Below are 21,029 nucleotides of genomic sequence, written 5' to 3'. Positions count from 1 at the left end.
GGCGATTGGTTGTTCCTCGCGGAGAGACCATTGGGCACAACCGCACGAACCCTACCCCAGTCCACAACCGCCACACCCTCCTTCCTCCTCGTCCTCCTCCCTCCCTCGTCCGTCGTCGCACTCCCTTTCTCCTCCTCTTATGTCCCTGCGACTTGCGCACTCGCCTCCGGTCTCACCAGACCCTCGATGTCGGCCTTGTCGGCATGCCGAGGTGACACACCGACGGCTGCACTCAACACTGTCCTTCGCGACCCGACCGCGACAAACCCTAGCGCCATAGGCGGCTCATGCTGTGGTGCAGTGGACGACGGCCTCAGCGGGTGGGCGGTGGCGGTTGCAGTTGGTGCACGAGCTCGCACCCCAGCGCGTCAGCGTCTTCATGGCCTCCAAGTGCGCAGGTGATATCTCTCCCTCCGTCCCTCCCTCTCTCCCTCCCTCTCTCTCCCGTTTTTCCTTTGAGGTTACAATTCGAGCACTAGTTGTTTACCATCGACTTCTTTTCTCCCCCTATCGGCAGCACCGTAGGATGTGGTGAGACAATGGAAGATTTGGCGATGGTCCATCAGAGCCGCTGCCTGGTGTTTCTGCGATGCTCTCCTGTCCTGTGGCTGTCACCATGTACAAACCCCCATATTTCTTGGTGTGTATATTGCTGAAGAAAGAAATTGAAGAATTTGCCACAAAAATCTTGTTGAGGTGCTCCTCTCTACTTTCCTATTACATTCTGCATCACACGCATTTAACTTGCTGGTATATGGGTTTTATGAACATGAAGTGTACAGATCTGAGGATGAAGAGAAGAAGAAGAATTTAGCTGAAGGGGTGAAGAAGATCAAGGTGATTTTCCTCCCTATTTTGAACCTTTGTTCTTGCATTTAGATGCTACAATTTGTGATGATGTGTATGTGCATTTATAAGATCCTTGCTCTAGGTACAGAGTTTATGTTTACTGAAATTGGATAACATAGAGTCGCGGGTTCAGCTTTCCATTACAAATAGTTGATGTGTTATGTTTGCTGCAATGTGTCATGTGTGTTTGAGAGAGAGAGATGAAAAGGAGGGGACTGGAAGCTTGATCACTACCTGGAATATCATTGCCTTGGATCTGGATTCAGAGAGAGGGATGAAAAAAGGGGACATTGATTCAGAGAGAGGGATGAGAAAGAGAGGACTGAAAGATCTTGCATTGCGTTTCTTCATCTACCAATACGATCTTGTGTACCATTTGAACATAACCAAGCAGTGTAACCAACATGTGCTAGTAATATCCCTTTATTATTGTGTAATTGGACAAATATTTGCACATGTGCCATGTCTATGCAGTCTTTCTAACTGGTGCAATTTCTAGGTTTATGGCTTCTCATGGGTTGTGATTCTGGTGTTACGAAGGTGATAAGAAAGTTCTATGTTTCTTCTATTTAGTTTGGTCTGTATTTGTCGCAGAGAGCGAGTGTTCACAGGTCCAGTGCTTATGTCGTTATTAATTAGTCCGGATTCTGTTCTGGTGTAGAATATTCTATTTAGTTTGGTCTGCATTTGTCCCAGAGAGCGAGTGTTCACAGGTCTAGTGCTTATGTCGTTATTAACTAGTCTGGATTCTATTCTGGTGTAGAATATTCTGTTTAGTTTTGGTCTCTATTTGTCCCAGAGAGCGAGTGTTCACAGGTCCAGTGATGATGTTAGTTATTAATTTGTTAAGATTCAGGTCTGATGTAGACTATTCAGTTTAGTTGGTCCACATTTGTCCCAGATAGCGAGAGTTACTGATAAAATGCTTATCTGGCTCAAATTAAATTTTATGGATTTGCAGGCTGAGGTGAGCATTATGAAGATGAGAAGGCGGGTGGCTGATATAGAGAGCTCCTCGAAAGGGGAAGTAGCATTGCTGGAGGAACTCGAAGATGAGCAGGTTAATTTTAGCATGTCCAGTTCATGTAACCTTTGCATCTTTACATGTCTTCACCTTACTGTCGTTTTATTTTTTACTGCGTTGGGATTAGGTTTGGAAGTCATGCCTTTGCCTTACTGTCGTGCTGATATTGGATACTGCATTGAGGACCTATGATTCGAGCATGGTGCCATGGCCACGGATTGCAGGGGAGGAATCGGGGCGAAAAGAACGGCGATAAGATGCAAATCTATTGCCTAATGAGTTGTATGCTTTCTTTGGTTCCTCTGTGCTTCCTATCACATTTGGCTTGGCCGACTATAGATTGTTGGGTCTTTGTAGGATCAAAAGTATGTCTAGAGGGGGGTGATTAGACTACTTGACCAAATAAAAATCTAGCCTTTTCCCAATTTTAAGTCTTGGCAGATTTTAACAACTTTGCACAAGTCAAGTAATCAACCTACACATGCAATTCTAAGAGTATAGCGGAATGTAAAGACATTGCACATGAAGGTAAAAGGAGGAGTTTAAGGGAGCAAACGCAATGTAGACACAGAGATTTTTTATCCGTGGTTACGATAGGTGGTTCTATCATACATCCACGTTGATGGAGACTTCAACCCACGAAGGGTAACGGCTGCACGAGTCCACGGAGGGCTCCACCCATGAAGGGTCCATGAAGAAGCAACCTTGTCTATCCCACCATGGCCATCGCCCACGAAGGACTTGCCTCACTAGGGTTGATCTTCACGAAGTAGGCGGTCTCCTTGCCTGTACAAACTCCTTGGTTCAACTCCACAATCTTGACGGAGGCTCCCAAGTGACACCTAACCAATCTAGGAGGCACCACTCTCCAAAAGGTAATAGATGGTGTGTTGATGATGAAATCCTTGCTCTTGTGCTTCAAATGATAGTCTCCCCAACACTCAACTCTCTCACATATTTGGATTTGGTGGAAAGATGATTTGAGTGGAAAGCAACTTGGAGAAGGCTAGAAATCAAGATTCTTATGGTTGGAATGGAATATCTTGACCTCAACACATGAGTAGGTGGTTCTCTCTCAGAAAATGAATGCTGGAAGTGTAGGCATGTTCTGATGGATTTCTCCATGAATGAAGAGAGGGTAGAGGGGTATATATAGCCTCCACACAAAATCTAATCGTTACACACAAATCACCAAACTCGGTGGGACCGAGTAATGAAACTCGGTCAGACCGATTTAGTTCAAAATGTGAATGTTAGGCTTTTCGGTGGGACCGACATGTCAACTCGGTGGGACCAATTTCATTAGGGTTAGGGCATAACGTAATCTCGGTGAGACCTATTACACAAACTCGGTGGGACCGATTTTGGTAATAAGCTAGCCAGAGAGTTGGTCAGGCAAACTCGGTGGGACCGATTCGCTCACTCCGGTGAGATCGAAATGTTACGAAAGGGAAACAGAGAGTTTGCATTGCGAACTCGATGGGACCGATCGCTCATCTCGGTTAGACCAAAACGTTACGAAGGAAAACAGAGAGTTTGCAATCCCATCTCGGTGAAACCGAGATCCCTATCGGTGAGACCAAAGTGACTAGGGTTTTGTGGCAGTGGCTATGTCAAATGAACTCGGTGGCGCCGGATAGAATGTTTCGGTGGGGCCGAGTTTGACTTTTGGTTTGGGACATATGTGGATATGAGAAAGTGGTTGAGGGTTTTGGAGCATATCACTAAGCACTTTGAGCAAGCAAGCCCTTAAGCAACACCTCATCCCCTTTTAATAGTATTGGCTTTCCTATGGACTCAATGTGATCTTGGATCACTAAAAATAAAATGTAGAGTCTTGAGCTTTAGAGCTTGAGCCAATCTTCTGTCCTTAGCATTTTGAGGGATCCACATCTCTAATCTATGCCATGCCAATCATTGAACTTTCCTGAAATATTCATCTTGAAATAGCATTAGTTCAATGAGCTATATATTGTTAATAATTACCAAAACCACCCAGGGATAGTTGCACTTTCAATCTCCCCCTTTTTGGTAATTGATGACAACATATAGATCAAAACTTCGACAAATGATAATAAGATTGAAATACATCGTCACTTTGAGAAGTATGTGATAAGCAAGAGCTCCCCCTAAATTTGTGCATTATTTAAAATTTGCTTTTGAATGCAAATGCACAATCGATTAGGATCATGGGTTACTCTTCCATGTCACATACATCTTGGTGGAGTGCTCAAAATGATATAACTTAAAAGCATGCACTCATCACCAAGCAAAGTGAATGATCATATATGGATAAAAGATAACATCATCCAGGCAAACATTAAAGTAGCATATGATCAAACACATGATCATACAAATATCTCACACACAGACATAAAGTATCAAGCAAGCACACAATAAGGTTCAACCAAACAAATAGCAAGAGAAACAAAGCAGCAAAACACTCTCTCTCGAAGCCTATGATCTATACATATTTCTCCCCCTTTGGCAACAAGTTACCAAAAAGTTCAAATATGCATAGTGCTATGCGTCTCTCAGGCTTGGTCTTCGGGAGGTGGTGTAGAGAGAACTTCAAGGACGAAGGCATCTGTTGATGTAGTCGGAGCTGGTGGAGTGGCTGCTGGAGGTGGCACTGAAGCTGTGGCTGCTGGTGCTGATGTGGTGGCTCTAGTGTCAGCCATGGGTACTGCAGCAGACCGCTGACCTCTAGGCACTCGCTGAAAAGCATCAGTAGTTGCCTTCCCTTTCCTCTCTTCTGCTTCCTCCTGGAGCTGCTCAACTGTTGTTTGTATCTCAATAACCTTCAGATCAAGATCATAAAATTTTGTTTCTATGATCCTCTCCAAGCTTTCCTGATTCTGAGTCAGGGTGGCCAAGCCCTTCTCAATCCTCAAAGTAGATTGGATCAGATATGAAAGTTGATCTTGCTTGCTCTTCAGGAAAACTTGAGATGCTTCCTCAACACTTGGCATCTTGGCGGCTTTCTCTTCCTTAGCTTTAGCTCTCTTCTCTTGCACTTGAGCTGATGATGTTTCATTTTCATTCATGATAACTTCATTATCTTCAAATTCAGGATATAGAGGTAAATGCTCCTTGTTCAAGAAGTAAGTGCATGTGCCCATCTTGGAGTTGATGAGCACCTGAATATGTGGAGCATACCCACATGATCTCTTCTGGTCAGCAGCTGTCCTCTTGATTGTCTCTACAATCAGACTCATGACCTTGAATTTTTGAGGGACATAAAAAATATGCAGCAAGTTGATGGAGTGTCCTCTAATCATCTTGTGATCTCCATACTTAGGTTGCAAAGTATGCCCCAGGATGGTGTTGATAGTGGGTAGACCAGACAAGAAGTAGTGTACAGATCCAATCTTGTGTGTCTCCAAAGCTTTATCAGGGATCTCTTTGTACATGTTTGCCATAGAGTTGTGGTCTTTCTTCTTCTTAGCATACACATCCAAGTCATCCTCATGATCTTCTAGGGCATTGATCAACTTGGCCCACTCTTCAATAGTAAATTGGTACCTTGTACCTTCAGACATCCAAACTATCCTCCCATCTGGATAGAAATGAGCAGTGGAGTAGAATTGCATTATGAGCTCATCATTCCATTTGGCAAGTTTTTGTCCAACAAACTTATCAACTCCACAAGCTTTGAAGCTGTCATATACACCTGGGAAGTGATCTTAATTTTCCTTGATGTATTCCCAATCAACCCATCTCATGTCACAGACCATTGGCTTCTTGTCAAGCAGAATGGTCTCATAGAAATCTTGTTGTTCTTTTGTATGAAACCTATAGCCAACTACAGTCCTCCTCCTCATAGCATAGGGATCAGACTGTCCCCACAATCTCAGTCCAGCATCTTTTCTGATGTGCATGTCTTCAGCCACAGGATGGGCATCATTGTGGTATGGTATCTTGGGTTTCAGTTTTTAGCACTAGGGCTTCATCATCCTCTTCTTCAACCTCAGGCACTGGAGCCTTGTTCTTCCCTTCAGCAGGAATGTTTCTGGTGCTTCTTGAGGGAGTCCAGGATTAGGGGTTTCTTGGACAGCCGGACTATATGCTTATGCCGGACTGTTGGACTATGAAGATACAAGACTGAAGACTTCATCCCGTGTTCGGATGGGACTCTCCTTTGCGTGGAAGGCAAGCTTGGCAATTCGGATATGTAGATTTATTTCTCTGTAACCGCCTTTGTTGTAACCCTAGCCCCTCTGGTGTCTACATAAACCGGAGGGTTTGGTCTGTAGGACAACAACAATCATAATCATAGGCTAGCTTCTAGGGTTTAGCCTCTACGATCTCGTGGTAGATCTACTCTTGTAATACTCATATCATCAAGATCAATCAAGCAGGAAGTAGGGTATTACCTCCATAGAGAGGGCCCGAACCTGGGTAAACATTGTGTCCCCCGCCTCCTGTTACCATTAGCCTTAGATGCATAGTTCGGGACCCCCTACCCGAGATCCGCCGGTTTTGGCACCGACATTGGTGCTTTCATTTAGAGTTCCACTGTGTCATCACGGTAAGGCTTGATGGCTCCTTCAATCATCTACAACGATGAGATCCAAGGTGACGTTTTCCTCCCCGGACAGATCTTCGTATTCGGCAGCTTCGCACTGCGGGCCAACTCACTTGGCCATCTGGAGCAGATCGATAGCTACGCCCCTGGCCATCAGGTCAGGTTTGGAAGCTTGAACTACACTATCGACATCCGCGAAGACTTGATCTTCGACGGATTCTAGCCCATGACAGGTGCGTCCTACAGCCGCGATGAGCACAACTTAGATCTTTCATCGGACGGTGTTTAGGAGATCGCATCCACAGCTGCCCTTGCCTTAAATCCGGAGCAGATCGTGCCATCCGAGGACGGGTGGATGGACCCAGGCCACACACTTAGCGGCGATAGATCCGAACACAGATCTCACTTCCAAGGAGGTCTGTATCTTCGGACCCTCGGACTCGTCTCCAGCCAGGGGCTCCGAACCGCGTGCATCCGTGCCCGCCGAACCTGACTGGGCACCGATCATGGAGTTTTGCTCCGCGTATATCTTTCAGCACTAGCCCTTGGTCGACGTGCTAAATTCATTAAAATCCCTCTCCCTGCCAGGAGACTCTTGGCCGAACTATATCCGGCTTGAGTGGGAAGCGGACGATGAAGAAATTCGTTACCCACCCATCACCCACTTTATAGCCACTGTCGACAACTTAACTGACATGCTTGATTTAGACTCCGAAGACATCGGCGGTATGGACGACGATGCCGGAGAAGAACAGGAACCACCGCCCACAGGGCGCTGGATAGCCACCTCATCATATGACACATATATGGTGGACACACCCAAAGAAAGCAATGTCGATGAGGCAACGGAGGATAATCCCCTTGAGAAGCAATCTAAGCGCCGGCGTCAGCGGCGCCGCTCTAAGCCCCGCCATAGCAAGAATAGCGATACCGGCACAAGAGACAATAGCAATCCGGATGATGCCGAAGATGAAAACAATCCCGCCCAGCCAAGCTTCGAGCAAGCCGGACGGGAGGATGGGCAAGTTAACCCTGATGAACAGGCAATGGATGGAGACTCGGAGGATGACAATTACATGCCCCTCTCCGAAGAGGGGATGAGCCTCGGCGACAAAGAATTTATCGTGCCTGAGGATACCGTCGAGCAGGAGCGCTTTAAGCGCCGGCTTATAGCCACTGCAAAAAGCCTAAAGAAAAAACAGCAACAGCTTCAAGCTGATCAAGATCTGCTAACTGATAGATGGACTAAGGTCCTGGCAGCCGAGGAATACGGACTCGAGCGCCCAACCAAAAGTTACCCGAAGCGCAGTTTGTTACCTCAATTCGAGGAAGAGGCACTGGAGCCTACACTACCAGCGCAGGATGCGGGTGACCGGCCACCCCGTGGCCGAGACAAAGCGGCATATCAGCCCGAATAATAGCCCGCACCCCGTCGCCAAACAAACAATAACACAAAGGCCCGGGGCTACAAGCAAGACCTGCGAGACGAATTGGAAAGCAAAGCAGGACAATTAAGATCGATCTACGGATCATGAGGGCGCGCCCCAACGCGTGATGATGACCGCCACGCCGGATATATTAAATACAAATCCGGCCGGGCCGAATACAACAGACCAGACTCATTTGAACTGTGTCGCAATGTAGCCAGGCATAGAGGCGCCGCACACCCCCTATGCTTCACTGACGAAGTAATGGAGCATGAGTTCCCACAAGGGTTTAAACCCGTGAACATAAAACCATATGATGGAACAACAGACCCCGCGATATGGATTGAAGATTTCCTTCTCCACATTAACATGGTCCGCGGTAATGATCTGCATGCCATCATGTACCTCCCACTAAAGCTCAAGGGACCAGCTCGGCATTGGCTGAATAGTCTGCCGGCAAACTCCATCGGCAGTTGGGAAAACCTGGAAGACACATTCCTCGACAACTTCCAGGGCACTTATGTGCGGCCACCGGAAGCTAATGACTTAAGTCACATAACCCAACAGCCCGGAGAGTCGGCCAGGAAATTCTGGACTCGGTTCTTAACTAAAAATAACCAAATTGTTGACTGTCCGAATGCCGAAGCCCTAGGGGCCCTTAAGCACAACATCAGTGACGAGTGGCTCGCCCGACACCTCAGCCAAGAGAAGCCGAAATCCATGGCAGCCCTTATTACACTCATGACCCGCTTCTGTGCGGGCGAGGACAGATGGCTAGCTCGTAGCAACACCGTCTCAAGCAAGCCTGGGACTTCTGAACCAAGAGATAACAACGGCAAGCCCAGACGCAGCAAACACAAGCGTCGTAATAATGGCAACAACGCCAAGACACGACCGTCAACGCCGGATTCAGCGGCTCTACCACCGATCAAAGGAAGAAACAATTCAAAAGAAATAGTCCGGGCACGTCCAGTTTGGACCATATACTCGACCGTCCATGCCAAATTCATGGCACCCTAGGAACACTAGCCAATCATACCAACAGAGAATGCTGGGTCTTCAAACAAGCCGGCAGGTCAGGTGCCGAAAACAAGAAGAAGGGGTCGCAAAGCGATGACGACGACGAGGAGCCCCAGCCACCAAACACAGGAGGGCAAAAGAAGTTTCCCCCACAGATCAAAACGGTGAACATGATAAATGCCACCCATATTCCCAAGCGGGAGCGGATGTGCACGCCTAGGGATGTCGACGCAACGGAGCCAGTCGCCCCAAAATATAACCTATGGTTGTCCGGCCCGGTCACCTTTGACTGTACGGATCGTCCGGCCAATGCCGGTCAGGGAAATTCAGCCGCACTAGTCCTTGACCCAATAATTGATGGATTCCACCTCACACGAGTCCTTATGGACGGAGGCAGCTGTGATGCCTGGATAATTAAGCTGCAGTAACCCTACGCTAATGACGCCACGTCACCATGATTACTGTTGTTAAACTCGCATTGATTCGAAAATAGTTCAAATTCAAAATTTAAAAATAAAGTCAAACAAATTAAAGTTTTCAAACGTCAAAACTAAAATGTGCAAGCTGTAGCAAATAATTCATAAGTATTGTTGGTGAAGAAACCAAATTGTTATAGAATATTTAAATACACTTAAATAGATAAAATAGTGGCAATTAATTAAATGCCCTTTATATTTATGAAATGTCAAACTAATTTATTTGGGGCTAGAACCTTTTGTGGCAGAGGTATAAACAGTAATACTAATTTAGAAACTACTTTTGTATTTTAACTAAACTAAAATAATTAAAACTGTAAAAAAAAGAAAATAAGTAAAAGGTAGAACAAAAGCAAAAATATAAACAAGAGAGAGACCCTCCCCTCCCCTAGACCTCGGCCCACCAGGTCGACCCAACTAGCCACCCTCTCCCTGCTCTGTTCACGGGGGGAGACATGGGCACCGGCGATGGCCGCCACGGCCGAGGGCGTCACCGTGGCGCTCATCCGCCCTCCCACGGTGCCTACTTAGTCGCCCCCCTCTCCACGCGAAGCCCTAGTCCTCATTCCCCTCCTTCTTGCGTCGTTCTCTCGCAGACACCGCACACACACACTGCCGACGCCATGGTCGATCTCGTTCTCATGGCCACCATGCTCCCCGGCGCTTGGGAGGATGACCAGGAGCTTCACCGTCGTCGTCTGCTTCGCCTACGTGCGCCAAATCGAGCAGGGCGGCCTCGTGCGCTCGTCACAGTCATCGTCTTCTCCGCCATGGTCGTCGACCGCCGTCGTCGATTCTCGCAGCTCCGGTTCTTCCCCGACCACCTCGAGCTCTCCTAAAGGATCACCGTGAGCTGTCGCCCCTTTTCCCCTTTGTTTCTTATTGATTCGTCGCCGTAGACACCGTACACCGCCGCGGCCGATCTCTCTGGACCTCACGCTCACCGTGTCGTGGCCGCGTCCCGCGTCCCCCAGCCCGCGCGCCGGCCGCCGCCTGCGCGCGCGCCCCCGCTCGCCGCCGCTCACTGCAGCCGCTGCTGCTCTATTTCTGTTGTCGCGCTGCTGCTCCCGTTGTGTGCTGCTGCTGCTTTCTCTGCCCGCTGCCGCTGCTCCTTGCAACCGCTGCTGCCGTCGTCGTGCGGCACGCCCCTCGCCAAGTTGTGCCCTGCTGTTGCCCGCCCCCGCCTGGCTGCGCCACCGCCTAGCGCCGCCCTGCCTCGTCTCGCGCTCGACCACGCCACGCCGCTGCTCATTGCTGCTCTACTGAATCTAATGCTGCTTACTGAACGTGTAACTACAGTAGATGCTACTAGCTAGCTTTTCTATTTTCACAATGACTAAGCCTCTAGTTGGTCCCTAATCTGTGGTTAAACAACTATTAACAGAACTAAAAAAATATCTCTACTTCTAATGGAGCAGTTGGTAGTCTCGCTTCCAGGTTTTTTTTCGTCCCACCACTTTCGTCCGGTTTTTTTCGTAGGTTAACCGTCGTAGATTTTTTTCGATGCTGGTTTCTTATTCACCGGTTTATTTACCCCTCAGCTCTTTCCTTGCAAATCAGCACTTTCCAAATGTGCACGCAATCACAGATCTAAATTTACTAACTTATTCAAATCAACCGATACCTTCCATTATTGCAAATTTCTTTAGGAAACAAATAATAGATTTTAAGGAAACAAATAAAAGATTTTAAAGACGCATCATACTTTACTAACAATCACTAAAAATCAAATCTAAATTAATTAACCTTACCTTAAATCACTCAATCACTTTAATTAGAAAACATTTTCTTACCTAACTGCACCCCGCTTAGTGTGCATATAACAATCTGAAGTAATTAGAGTCACATGATTGAATCTATTTATTTAGAGCGACGTGATTGAATTCATTTATAACAATAATCCTCACCAAAAGTGCGTTTAGCAATTTTAGAGGGCGGACCAAAACTCTGCCATCCGCTCACCCACGTTTGTTTAGGTACATGAAAAAATGGCATAATATATGGAAACAACACGACCGGGCCGGCGGCGCAATCTTCGGGGATAGGGGATTGGAGGAGAAGGATTGGCCTGGCAGCATGACCGGGGTGCTTCCCCGCGGCCGCGGCCGTCCTCGCGATGCCACCTACCCGAAATCAATGCTGCTCCCTGCCGTCAGCCGAGGCGACGCCGCCTGCCCTCCTACCCACGGTCCGCTGCCGCGTGCGGCTAAGGCGGGAGGAGTAGCGACGGGGTCGAGGTCCTTCATGCGTTCCGGGATGGAGGCCATGATTTCATCGAGGTCGTTGCTGCCTCCTACACTAAGGGTGTGTCGCCGAGATTGAGGCGAGCATGAGGAGCTGTGGCCACCGCCATGGTCACCCCATCGCAGGGGATGGAGCACGCCGCTGGCCTACAACTTGTGGAAATCACTGTTTCTCTTCAGGTCGCGTGGTGACCGGATCTTGCCGATGTGTCCCTCCCCGACGACCTCCTCTTTGACCGGTTGGCCGGCATGGATCTCGCCATTGCTGCCCTCAACTTCTCTGCCTCGAGCTCGACGGTCAGCCACCATGGATCCCCCAGCTGGAGGGTCACGTGAACCAGCCGTCCTCCCATGCTGCAGCGGCGAGAAGGTGACATGGCTCTCCGTGCACGAATAGTGGAGTTCAGTCAAGTACTTATATACTTGGCCTCTACTGCTGATCCATGTACATGGAGAAGAACAGACAACCGCTCATTCATGCTTCGTTCCACTCCTTTGCGCTACATTACTGGAGGTGACATTTTCCTATCTCTCTATGTTGTAACAAGCCTGCTGCCTGCATAGTTAATGGATTTTTTATTTAAATTTATCGCTGCTTAGTGCTTTGTTGCAATTGTTCACCCAAGATTCTTATATATAATCTGAGCGTATGTAGGCATACTTAGCTTTGCTATTCCATTTTTTCTGGCGCATAGAAATAAGAGTATTGTCCAGGTTAGGTATTCAATTGAGTATGATATTTGGATTGCTATCAGAATGTCTTTTCTATGCATGTGATTTCTCACATCTAGTTATAATATTTGTGAAGACGTGCATTGCACGTGCACTTGGAAGCGGGCCCGTGGCCCGCGCTGGACGGCGCCGACGCCGATCCGAGCCACCTCGTCCGCGTATTCTTGGAGCTTTGGCTGGTCGATTTTCATGAAATTAATTCTCTCAGTTCTGGTGGCAAATATAATACACATAATCCATATTGTTATGCATTAGCGTGTATGTGTGAAATAGATGGATTATGGTCCCGTACCCAATAAGATGGATATGTGTGTGTGTTAGAGAGAGAGGGAGAGGGGGATAGAGAGTGAGGAAGAGGAAGGGAGAGTGTGTGTCTGTGTGTGTGAGGATTTGATGGTAAAAAAGGTCGCCAATGTCGTAATATTGAACTCTTAAAGTTAATGTGGTCCCGTTGCAACGCACGGACATTCTTCTAGTATGGGATGGTAGTACACTTGACAAGGCTCAAATGTGTTCATTGGACCAAATCCATTTGATGCATGATTTAAATCATATGAAAATCACAAATTGTTATCTTCTGCTAACAGAGAACAGATTTAACCTCTCCTTGTGTTGTGTGTTGTGTGTGTGTGCCGTGCGTGTGGCCGGCTGGGTTCTGCCTAGTGGCCGGCCCCTGTTAGTACTAGGTTCAGCTAGTAGTATTAATTAGTGTCAAGTTAGTCTAGTAGTAGATGATATGTAGGTCCCCATTAAATAAGTTAGGTTTATTTAATTGTTTAGGTAAATAGTGCATGACATGTGGGTCTCAGCTCTCCTTTTGACTAGTCAAATTGACTTGGTCAACTCAGATTAAAAGTAATTTAAAAACTCTAGAATATTATTAAAACTTTGAAAAATCTTATAAAATAATTCATACCTGGGATGAAATAGTTTTCTACGTGAAAGTTGCTCAGAACGACGAGACGAATTCGAACACGCCGTCCGTTCGTCTACCACACGTCTCTAGCATAGCGAACCTGCAAACTTTCCCTTCCGGTTCATCTGTCTCACAGACGTCCGGGACCGGGAAAACTTTCCCGGATGTTTTTCCCCTTCGCCAGTATCGCCTAACGCTGCGTTAGAACACCTCTAGCCCCACTTATTATCTTGTTGTGCATATGTCTGCGTGTATTTACTGTTTCTTCCCCCTCTTCTCTCCGGTAGACCCCGAGATTGCTGCTGATGCCCCTATGATGGACTACGTTAACGACGACTCTTCTTCCCTTTCAGCGGAGCTTCCAGGCAAGCCTCCCCTTTGATCATCCCGATATTGCCCATTCTATACTCTCATGATTGCATTAGATTTTGCTACTGTTATTGTTTGCTCCTATTCTGATGCATAGCCTGCTTTTGTATCTGTTATTGTTACCTACCTGCTTATCCTAAACTGCTTAGTATAGGTTGGTTAGTGATCCATCAGTGACCCCTACTTGTCCTTGTTGCCCCTGCTTCATCATCGACGCCTCGATTGACGTGATCGACGACCAGAGCCCGACACCTCACATCACATCACGCCCCTTTAGTTGCTCGACTCTGCAGAGCTACTATCGAGTGCCGAGGGTGGTCCCTCATAACGCACTCCTGATGATAATTCTATAGTGTAGCTATTCGGTCGTGGTCATCGAGGGTGATTTCCTCTTTCACCATTCCCGATACGGCTCTGTCGTTCAACGCCTCAAGTGTGAACCTCGAGGGTGGTCCCTCTTACGTTCACCTTAATGATTACATTGAGTGGAATCCACCAGGGATGATTCCTCGGGTTTTCCCTTTGATGTCTGGACACACAGTTACAATGATTTACTTGAGACCTTGGTGAAAGTCGGGCGGGCCCGGAGAGCACCCGCAAGATAATGACGTGGCACGGCCGGGCATTCTGAGCCCTTGTTGTAAGTCCACGAGACGGGGCGATGGGGTCACTTTCGATCGTGAGTCTCTGCTCGTCTCCGCAAGCTAATAATACACTATGGTTTGGGTATTTGTTCTGAGTTGGCCTCTGGCCTTTACGCACTAACCACCACGCGAGAGTAGATATGGGCCTCGACGTTGTGGTATCAGCCGAAGCTTTGTCAGACGTCCAGTTCAGCATTGTGGCCGGGCCGGATCGTGCCATCCACTTCACGGGTGGTGCTGGTATCCCCTTGCGCACAACGACCCGGAGTGCAACGGGCGATGGGCCCAGACCACGGAGTGCTTAGGATGTAGACCGGCGGGGACCTCTCTGCTGAGCCTAGGTCGGGCTGCGACGTGTTGATCTTCCGAGGGCGGGCATTGACCCCAGAAAGGTGTGTCCGGCCAGAGTGATCGAGCGTGTTGGGTAACGTGGTGCACCCCTGCAGGGAAGTTATATATTCGAATACCGTGTCCACGATAATGGACGTTCAGACTTATATCCTGATCTTATACAGCTACAAATGGATACTTGAGATATGTGGCTCCGGGATTGTTTTCTCGCAGGGAGTCGAGGAAGGATCTCTGGGCATTAATGTTACAACATGCTTGTTAATTATAAACTGCTATTCTTTACTCTTCTACATGCTGCAAAATGCTCGGAGCTGCGCGAAGATGCTAGTCTTCGATAGGCTAGGTCCTCCCCCCTATTCTGGCATTCTACAGTTCAGTCCACATATACAAACCTTCCATTTGATACCAGTGCATACTTAGTATAGATCTGATGCTTGCGAGTACTTTGGATGAGTACTCACGGTTGCTTTGCTACCCCTTTTCCCCCTTCTTTCTTCTTTCCGGTTGATGCAACCAGATGGTGGATCCCTGGAGCCAGATGCCACCGCCGATGGATGCTGCTACGTGAAGACCGCCGACGACCAAGAGTAGTTAGGAGGTCCCAGGCAGGAGGCCTTGCCTCTTCGATCGTTGTTGCTTTTGTGCTAGCCTTCTTAAGGCATCCTTGTTTAACTTATGTCTGTACTCAGATATTGTTGCTTCCGCTGACTCTTGTGTATCGAGCTTTTGTATTCGAGCCCTCGAGGCCCCTGGCTTGTAATATAAAGCTTGTATTATTTTAATTTGTGTCTAGAGTTGTGTTGTGGTATCTTCCCGTGAGTCCTTGATCTTGATCGTACACATTTGAGTGTATGATTAGTGTATGGTTGAATCGAGGGCGTCATAAGTTGGTATTAGAGCCGACTGCCTGTAGGATCCCCCTTTCCAACTCCTTGGCCGAAGTTGAGTCTAGTCTTTGAAAAACTATTTTACTAACATGGTTGTGTGGCTTACGGGCCCACGTCGCCAATTGGGTGGTATTATGATCTTTTATTCCTCGTCTATACTCTAGGATTCTGATCTCTCTTCTATTCGGGTTAAATGATTTTGTTAACTCTAACTCTAGGATTTCGTAAATACTTCCTTCCGGAGAGCCCTTCACTCCAGATGATGGCTTGGTGCACCAGAAGATTCTGAAGATACTCTCCGATCCTTTTCCGAGACCCTTGTACCCTTTGTCGTTGCAATCCCTACCACCCATAAATCCTTATGCGTAACTATCTATGTTGTTGTTCATACCTTCATCCCTTGTTGCTCTTGTTATTACAAGATGTCCTGAAAAATCCTTTGATGTTCCGAGAATTCTTTATGCTTACTGCCCTGCAGTTCCTTGCCACATGAGTACCCCTACGGATAATTACTCGCGCTTGCCGAGTATCCGTTCATCCACAGTTGTTCATGTGATTCACAAGATACTTTGGAATACGATCCGACCTTCCGATAATCCTCTGCAACTATTGCTCGGCTAATATTTATCTGCTTGCATTATGGTTACTTCCATTTCTCTAGCAATACTCATTAGCATCCTTTGTCATCGTAATTTTGAGCATTTGATTCGATTCGTTCGTGAATGCTCGCGATCATTAGTCCTATTTAAAATTCTCCCCTTGGTTCAGACGTCACTCCGGACATGAGCTGGTATTCGGCGAATCAAACCTTGATTGATTATCAATCTATGTCTATTCTACTTACTTGTCTTTGATCAGAGCCTCTGCATCTGATCCCCCGTTTTGGAAATATTCCTTTGGATTTGAGCTTTGAATTAGTCAGTTGTTTCTATAACCTGACCTCTTGCATTCTTTCTTCTTCTGGTTGAGTACCGTTGCTCACATTAGATCCTTCGTGGACCACCAGATCCTTGGTTGGATCTTATCCGACAACGTCTTCCTTTTCCAATAACCTTGTGATCCTTTCCTCGGATACATAATGCCTTTGGTAAATTGTATCTTCTGTTTTTTTAACCATACTCTGCTTTCGGGTTTAAGTTTTTACTCATGAAGTTTGTGGTATATGATCCTAAGATGCCCCTATGGGTTGAATCTATGTCTTCCCTAAATCCGTGTGTACCCGAAGATTGTGCGGGTTATATCTACTAGCGTTTCTTAGGATAACATTTCAATGCTACAACTTCTTCAAATGCAAGAAGTGAATGGAAGGTTATGCATTGGAAAAGTGGGAGTCGACCTTGAGCCTTTGTGTTCATGCTCATGGACCCGATGTGGAACTTATCATGGAAGCTTCTTGTAATAATAATAATCCCCTTGTGATAAGTTCATCTTGTAACCATGTTTGGTCCTTTGCAACCGTGGTTCCGCCCATATAGTTCTTCTTTGATCCCATTTCTCGGACAAGTTGAAGTACTTGTCTTCTGCAAATCTTTTCACCTGTCCAACCTCTATCTTGTTCTACCTTCGAGTATTACCCTCCGGTATCTCGAGAATATCACGGAACTACATAACTTCTTATGAGCTCTTCATCTACTATTATTTCTCGCCGATTCCAATCCTCCACGAGTTCTGAGTTGTTAGACACTCGAGAACACCGATAACTGTTTTGAGTCTCATTTGTTTTGATTAACCTTTCTTGCAACCTAACATATTTGAGCAGTGACAGTTCCCTGCTTATGTAAACACCTCGGTGTGCAAACCTTGTCAGTAAGACCCTGCTACTATTGTGGGTGACATTCCGGTAACCACCGATGGATGAGAACTTTGCCTATTGGTCCGCCTCGTTTCAACGAGCAGGAAAATGGTTCTCCTCATCCCTCGTCCTTGGTATCAACGTTGTTGCCAACATAACTGACAAGCTATCCTCTGAACTGCCTTGCTATCATGACCATGCAAAATGTTAGCACCCTTCCTGCTTTTAACCCACATGGTGGGCCCATAACCCACAGCCCCACAGGATCGAAACCTAACTCTCCTGTACAACCTTGACACCGAAATATTCTTTGCACATGGCTTCGTATGTAAATCACGAGCTACCTTCCTAGTGATCTATTCTGGTACTAGACGCAATACTTATTCCCATTGCTCTGAACCCCTTTCACCCTCTGTTTCAAGCAATGAACGATTGCCTACCCAGTTGAACCTTCTTATTACACCTTCTTATCTCGCTCTCGATGACTTCCTTAAATTTCAACTCGAGAGATGCATCTATGCCACGTTTAGTGAGATAGCCCTCAGGTACCTATCTTGTCATGAGCTCCGTCCTTCTCAAGTCTTTCCCCTTACTCCACCCCTTAAATCTCGGGACGAGATTTCTTGTAGTGGAGGAGAATTGTGACGCCCGGATAATTAAGCTGCAGTAACCCTACGCTAATGACGCCACGTCACCACGATTACTGTTGTTAAACTCGCGTTGATTCGAAACCGGTTCAAATTCAAAATTTAAAAATAAAGTCAAACAAATTAAAGTTTCCAAACGTCAAAACTAAAATGTGCAAGCTGTAGCAAATAATTCATAAGTATTGTTGGTGAAGAAACCAAATTGTTATAGAATATTTAAATACACTTAAATAAATAAAATAGTGGCAATTAATTAAATGCCCTTTATATTTATGAAATGTCAAACTAATTTATTTGGGGCTAGAACCTTTTGTGGCAGAGGTATAAACAGTAATACTAATTTAGAAACTACTTTTGTATTTTAACTAAACTTAAATAATTAAAACTGTAAAAAAAAGAAAATAAGTAAAAGGTAAAACAAAAGCAAAAATATAAACAAGAGAGAGACCCTCCCCTCCCCTGGGCCTCGGCCCACCAGGCCAACAGTGGCCGACCCAACTAGCCACCCTCTCCCTGCTCTGTTCACGGGGGAAGACGTGGGCACCGGCGATGGCCGCCACGGCCGAGGGCGTCGCCGTGGCGCTCATCCGCCCTCCCCCGGCGCCTACTTAGTCGCCCTCCCTCTCCACGCCAAGCCCTAGTCCTCATTCCCCTCCTTCTTGCGCCGTTCTCTCGCAGACACCGCACACACACACTGCCGACGCCATGGTCGATCTCGTTCTCATGGCCACCATGCTCCCCGGCGCTTGGGAGGATGACCAGGAGATTCACCGTCGTCGTCTGCTTCGCCTACGTGCGCCGAATCGAGCAGGGCGGCCTCGTGCGCTCGTCACAGTCATCATCTTCTCCGCCACGGTCGTCGACCGCCGTCGTCGATTCGCGCAGCTCCGGTTCTTCCCCGACCACCTCGAGCTCGCCTAAAGGATCACCGTGAGCTGTCGCCCCTTTCCCCTTTGTTTCTTATTGATTTGTCGCCGTAGACACCGTACACCGCCGCGGCCGATCTCTCTCACCGTGTCGTGGCCGCGTCCCGCGTCCCCCAGCCCGCGCATCGGCCGCCGCCTGCGCGCGCGCCCCCGCTCGCCGCTGCTCACTGCAGCCGCTGCTGCTCTATTTCTGCTGTCGCGCTGCTGCTCCCGTCGTGTGCCGCTGCTGCTTTCTCTGCCCGCTGTCGCTGCTCCTTGCAATCGCTGCTGCCGTCGTCATGCGGCGCGCCCCTCGCCAAGCTGTGCCCTGCTGTTGCCCGCCCCCGCCTGGCTGAGCCGCCGCCTAGCGCCGCCCTGCCTCGTCTCGCGCTCGACCACGCCACACCGCTGCTCACTGCTGCTCTACTGAATCTAATGCTGCTTACTGAACTTGTAACTACAGTAGATGCTACTAGCTAGCTTTTCTATTTTCACAATGACTAAGCCTCTAGTTGGTCCCTAATCTGTGGTTAAACAACTGTTAACAGGACTAAAAAAATATATGGGATGGTGGTACACTTGACAAGGCTCAAATGTGTCCATTGAACCAAATCCATTTGATGCATGATTTAAATCATATGATCACAAATTGTTATCTTCTGCTAACAGAGAACAGATTTAACCTCTCCTTGCGTTGTGTGTTGTATGTGTGCCGTGCGTGTGGCCGGCTGGGTTCTGCTTAGTGGCCGGCCCCTCTTAGTACTAGGTTTAGCTAGTAGTATTAATTAGTGCCAAGTTAGTCTAGTAGTAGATGACATGTAGGCCCCCATTAAATAAGTTAGGTTTATTTAATTGTTTAGGTAAATAGTGCATGACATGTGGGTCTCAGCTCTTCTTTTGACTAGTCAAATTGACTTGGTCAACTCAGATTAAAAGTAATTTAAAAACTCTAGAATATTATTAAGACTTTGAAAAATCTTATAAAATAATCCGTACCTCGGATGAAAAAGTTTTCTACATGAAAGTTGCTCTTAACGACGAGACGAATTCGAACACGCGGTCCGTTCGTCTATCACACGTCTCTAGCATAGCGAACCTGCAAACTTTCCCCTCCGGTTCATCTGTCTCACAGATGTCCGTGACCGGGAAAACTTTCCCGGATGTTTTCCCCCTTCGCCAGTATCGCCTAACGCTGCGTTAGAACACCTCTAGCCCCGCTTATTATCTTGTTGTGCATATGTCTGCGTGTATTTACTGTTTCTTCCCCCTCTTCTCTCCGGTAGACCCCGAGATTGCTGCTGATGCCCCTGTGATGGACTACGTCGACGACGACTCTTCTTCCCTTTCAGCGGAGCTTCCAGGCAAGCCCCCTTTGATCATCCCAATATCGTCCATTCTATACTCTCATGCTTGCATTAGATTTTGCTACTGTTATTGTTTGCTCCTATTCTGATGCATAGCCTGCTTTTGTATCTGTTATTGTTATCTACCTGCTTATCCTAAACTGCTTAGTATAGGTTGGTTAGTGATCCATCAGTGACCCCCACTTCTCCTTGTTGCCCCTTCTTCATCATCGACGCCTCGATCGACGTGATCGACGACCAGAGCCCGACACCTCACATCACGTCACGCCCTTTAGTTGCTCGACTCTGCAGAGCTACTATCGAGTGCCGAGGGTGATCCCTCATAACGCACTCCTGATGATAATTCTGTAGTGTAGCTATTCAGTCGTGGTCATCGAGGGTGATTTCCTCTTTCACCATTCCCGATACGGCTCTGTCGTTCAACACCTCAAGTGTGAACCTCGAGGGTGGTCCCTCTTATGTTCACCTTGATGATTACATTGAGTGGAATCCACCGGGGGTGATTCCTCGGGTTTTCCCCTTGATGTCTGGACACACAGTTACAATGACTTTACTTGAGACCTTGGTGAAAGTCGGGCGGGCCCGGAGAGCACCCGCAAGATAATGACGTGGCACGGCCGGGCATTCTGAACCCTTGTCGTAAGTCCACGAGACGGGGCGACGGGGTCACTTTCGATCGTGAGTCTCTGCTCGTCTCCGCAAGCTAATAATACACTATGGTTTGGGTATTTGTTCTGAGTTGGCCTCTGGCCTTTACGCACTAACCAGCACGCGAGAATAGATATGGACCTCAACGTCGTGGTATCAGCCGAAGCTTTGTCAGACGTCCAGTTCAGCATTGTGGCCGGGCCGGAT

Source organism: Triticum aestivum, chromosome 1B (assembly GCF_018294505.1).
Source record: "Triticum aestivum cultivar Chinese Spring chromosome 1B, IWGSC CS RefSeq v2.1, whole genome shotgun sequence".
NCBI classification, from domain to species: Eukaryota; Viridiplantae; Streptophyta; class Magnoliopsida; order Poales; family Poaceae; genus Triticum; species Triticum aestivum.
The sequence above is the reverse complement of the archived record's forward strand: the minus strand, read 5'-3'. Positions refer to the sequence as shown.